Genomic DNA, 5,435 nt, shown 5'->3' on the forward strand with positions numbered 1-5,435 from the left:
GCCTGCCTTTATATGTTACTTGACCTTTTTTCCTTACTACTTTTAAAATTCTTTCTTTGTTTAGTGCACTTGGTGTTTTTACTATTCTGTGTCAGGAGGAATTTCTTTTCTGGTCCAGTCTATTTGGAGTTCTGTAGGCTTCTTGTATGTTCACGGGCATCTCTTTCTTTAGGTTAGGGAAGTTTTCTTCTATAATTTTGTTGAGAGTATCCACTTCTGTATTGGTCTGTCACTGGCAAGGCCTCTCAGGAGACAGCTATATCAGCCTCCTGTCAGCAAGCACTTGTAGGCATGCACAATAATGTGTGGGATTTTGTAACTGTATATAGGATGGATCCCTAGGTGGGGCAGTCTCAAAATGGCCTTTTCTTCAGTGTCTGCTCCATTCTTTGTCTCTGTATGTATTTGCCTGCAAATGTAATGGTGTCTTTGTTTTTTATTTATTATAAGTAGAAGATGTAGTAGTAGTAGTAGTAGTAGTAGTAGTAGTAGCAGCAGCAGCAGCAGTAGTAGTACTATTTAATCATGTTTTACTGTCTAATTATTATCTCCCTCCCAGTCCGCACTCTGACAGTTCCTTATCCCTTTCCTTCTTCCATGTCTCCAAGAAGATGTCCCAATCCCCTCCCATCAGATCTACCCACTCCTTGGGGCCTCAAGTCTCTCAAGGGTTAGGTGTGTCTTCTTCACTGAGACCAGACTAGGCAGTCCTCTGATGTATATGTCAGGAGCCTTATAGCAGCTAGTGTCTGCTGCCTGACTAAGTGGCTCATTGTCTGAGACATCTTGGGGGTCCAGTTTAGTTGAGACTGCTGATCTTCCTATAGGGTCACCCTCCTCCTCAGCTTCTTCCAGCCTTTGGGTAATTCAACCACTGAGAACCCAGCTTTTGTCCTTTGGTTCAGTGTAACTGCATCTTACCCTTTGAGCTGCTTGTTGGGCCTCTCAGAGGGCAGCCATTCTGGCTTCTGTGTGTAAGCACACCATAGCATCAGTAATAGTTTCAGGCCCTGGAACCTTCCCATCAGCCAGATTCGAATTTGGGCTGGTCACTGGACCTCCTTTCCCTCATACATAACTATGAAATACTAAATGGAAAACAAAATCCTTGTGGATATCCTTTCCCACTCATGTGTCTTTCATGGTGACTGAAGTATTCTGCAACTTGTTGATCATAGAAAGCCAGGGAGAAGGCAAGATTGCTCCCCTGTAGATGAAAATGACTGGGGATTGGCTATGTATTATTGCATTCTGTGTTCATGTGTGTGTGTGTATGTATGTGTGTGTGTGACTGTGGACACACATACACATTCATTTCCATGTCTAAATGCTGGTACATGTATGTCTGTATATGGTGCCTGATCCACAGACACAAAGCAGAGTGAGCCCTCATCCTCTGTGATGGGACAGTTGGTACTATTACAGTGTGATGCATATGCTTGTTCATGCTTCACTCTATGCTTACGGAACAAAGATGGAGTCTAAAAGGCATTAGCAATACAGATGGTTCCGTGACTCTTTTCTTATTGCCCTTGCATTAGACAGGAGCCTAGCGTTTCAGTGAGTTGCCAAGCAGGAGCCCAACATAGGACATCAGAATAGATCAGTATCTGTGCCTGCTCATGACCCTGAAACAGGATCAGGGGATGATGGTGATGGTTGAGTGTGGATCAAGACAGTGGTGGTGGTACTGGTTCACTCCACTCTAAAATCAGGATGCAGAGTTGATAGTAGTCCGTGAAGCAGGGCCTGTAGAAGAGTAGGTCCCTCTAGCTGATGAGCTGGGGCAGCTCAGTTCTCTCCATGGGCTTCCTGGACAGGGGATTATGTGAAGCATGTGGCCACCTCTAGTAAACGATTCAGCTTTGGGGGTGCTTATACTTCCGTGCATATTCTTGCACCTTGTTATCTATCTGCCTAGACTGAGTACATGGCAAATGGGCTTTTCAGAAGAAGCATATCCTGTCCTGGGTTTGCCCATGCAGAGGGAGGCACAGGGCAGGAGTGGCAGGGACATGTTCCTTGCTAGCTCTCATTCTGTATGCTTGATCTTCTGTTGTTTCCCATCGCATTCTCCTGTTTCAGGAGCACAAGCACCCAAACTCCAAGCTTGGTGGAGAGCAGAGGGAACTGGAGCCCTCTGCATAACACCTGTTCTCTGTCTGGAAGGCCCCAAGCTCCTACCTGGATCCTGGGTGTTCAGGAATCTTGGGGGGCTGCTGCCCTGCACTTGGATATCAGGTTGAAAGTCCACCTCCTCTGAAGGGCGTGGCACCCTCCATGGCAACAACAGTATGTAAGTGATAAAATGCCTGAATGAAGAAAACTACAAGTCCCCTGAGACTACACTGTCTTGCTGTTATTACTCAACTATTAATGCTCAGCCACATCTATATTTAAGAAAGGACTGTTTGTTGAGATAGCTAGTTTCTCAAAATATCCCATGTTGCCTAAGCAAAACAGTTTCCCAAAGAAGGAGACCATGAAGACAGTCTTTCTTAAGACCTTATTAGTGGAAATACACCCTCCACCCCTGTATCACTTCCTTATTCCCAAGCTTCCCTCTCTGCTCCAATAAAAGTTCTGACCAGGTCCTTCCTTTTTATAGACTCTCCATTCCTGCAGGAGAGGGTCTCCCCTTGCTGTGTGCCCTAATAAGAATAGTCTCATCTCTTGAGGTCTGACTCTTGTCACATTCCTAACTTTTGTTTCTAAACCCTGTATTATAAAATGAACATTTTGGTGCCAAAATGTGGGAGAGCTTCTGTGGCCGTTGTACACTTGTGGCTCTAAGCCCTACTTCATAGTTTCCTTATTGCCCTTATCTATTCTTGCGACTCGTTCCTTCAGGATCACACTCAGGCCTTGTAATCTCAATATAAAGGCTAAACAGTCACCAGTCTATTGAGATTTCTGATCTTTGTGGCCATTGTCTCTGTGAGCAGTTCAAGTCCCATAGATAATGTCTCTGGCTCTTTGTGCTTTATTGGAGTTCTGTGTAAAACTAGCAAATATTCTTGGGAGATAGCTAGACTGTATAGACATAATATTATTGTGTACTATGTAAACATTATTCTTGTATTATTCTAATGCTGATTTTTCTGCCCCCCTTATCTGGTTGTAATCCCTATATGGCATTGTAATGCTTATTCTAAGAATCTCCCATCTCAAAGTTTTGTAAACATTCTGACTTGTCAATAAAAGCTGATCAGCCAATGTTCAAGCAGAAGAGAGAATAGGGCTGGACTTCATATCCTGGCCAGAGGGAGGGAGGGAAAGAGAGAGGAAGAGGGAATTTGCCATAAGGAGAGGGTTGGAGAGACACCATGGGAACATACCAGGCGCAGAGAGAGACAGACCAATAGGAAAATGCAAGTATATTGGGTATTTCCCCTGGGAGGCAGCCAGATTAGTTTAAGGGATTAGAGTGGATTAAGAATGCTCCACTATTCCTGTAAAGCTTGAAAGAAATTTTATAGTTTGTCTCATTTATTTGGGAGCTAGCCATGAGAAAGGAAATACTATCACTTTTAAAACTTCTCTAACAAGGCTGCTTTCCTACTTTTTCTTATTGTCTTTACCCCTGCTTCTCTCCCTCTCCATCCCCATCACACCTCTCTTACCTCCAGATAAAAGGATTTTTTTATTTGACCAGATCACCTTGTTAGCTTTCTAGGACTTCAGGAGCCTTCTCCACCTCATCTTGAGACTCATTCAGTTGAAAGTTCTGGGAATTTTCCACAGTCCCCACAAGCACCCTCATTAATTAAACCTAAGGGATGTCTTGAGTGGCAGGATTTGACTCACATATTTTACCTTAGTTCTAACATGGGTTCCAAATTATCTTTACCAAGATACTCAATTGGAAGTATTGAGACCAGTAACTTTTCTTTGCTTCTCAATATCAGTTTGGCCTCAATATACAATGGATAACAATCATTGGCCAGAATATTGAACTTTTGATCGTAATATCTTAACTGACTTAATTTCATAAGACAGAATGGAATATGGTCTAAGGTCCCACATGAAACCCCTCTATGCCTTCTGCTACACCTACTTCCATATCTCTTTTTCTATCTTCACTCCTGTCCACCCAGTCCCCTAAACACTCTTGGATGCTAATCTGGCTGATACAGCCTCTACCACAGCAGCTGACACCATCCCTAGGAAGCTCCTCATCTGCAACTCTGACAAGTAGAGCTGCTCAGGGGAGCTGTGCAGTAGGCTCTGCTGCATCTCAGTGCTGGGCTCTTCTGCCTGCTATCTCTAGGCACATTGTCCTCTGACATAAACATTCTTTCCCCCTCAAACCCCTGTGTTCCATACATGATTGTTTTTGTTTCTGCCCAATTGAACAATGTTTACTAAGGATCTCTAGGTTAAGTTTCTCTTTCACAATAAAAATGACAACAATAAAATTGCAACAAACAATAATATTCAAAATCTTAGTTTATTAAGATCTTTTAGTAAGGATGTAGCATGACATGGAGGGCAGGTCCTTTGAAAATATGACCCTTTTGGATCATCCTGTCATCCTCAGAATTCTCAGTTAAGTCAGCTTTACAGAGCTGTGCCACCTCCACAAGGAGGGGTGGGTCACTTTCAGGATCCTGGAAAGGGGTGAGTTAAATGACTCATTCAACCAGACTGAAATTGACATCATTAAGCTTCTGGACTATCCAAACTTCCTGAATCTGTTCCACATCAAAAAACATACCTTTATGGTGCTGGAAATTGCTGCTGAGGGAGATTTGGAGAGCCACATTGAAAGCCAGCTGTCTACAGGAGGAATAGGATCAGCACATCTTCCCACCGATGGTTTATCCAGTTCACCCAGCAATAAGAACATCATTGCACAAAGGGACTTCAAACTATGTGACTTTGGCCTGGGCCATCAATCACTTCTGGATAGATGATCAAGGGTGGTTGAGATTTAGTGTGTAGTGTGGTGAGGTGAGATCCCCAACATATTATGTGTGGCACAGAGGGTCTCTCCATCTGATTCTGATCATAGCCTTATACTGACAGGTACAGTCAGATGTGGTATGCAACAGGGTCTGATAAGCTGGAGTGTTGTATATGTGCAGAACAAGCACCTCCCACCCTGTTAACACACTATATACATTTCTAGCTTAAGTACATGAAGGACACTCATCAGAAAGATTTCTAGACATCAGTCCTTCCTACACAAACTCTCTTCTATTGTGACATATATAATGCCAGGTAACAGAACCTGCTAGACAGAGTCCTGACCCCAGTGACCTCTGAGATACAGGGATAGATATCAAGTCCTGCTGAACATCCCACCTTCTGTCATTGACCTATATATCCTGCTAGATTCAGATCTTGCTGGACACCTCCTGCTCTGACATAAGAAAGGAAATAAAAGCTTACCAGATTAGGTGTCAATAGAATTACTTCCTGGGGGGGGGGGG

This window comes from Mastomys coucha, unplaced genomic scaffold (genome assembly GCF_008632895.1).
Source record: "Mastomys coucha isolate ucsf_1 unplaced genomic scaffold, UCSF_Mcou_1 pScaffold12, whole genome shotgun sequence".
In the NCBI taxonomy this organism is placed as follows: Eukaryota; Metazoa; Chordata; class Mammalia; order Rodentia; family Muridae; genus Mastomys; species Mastomys coucha.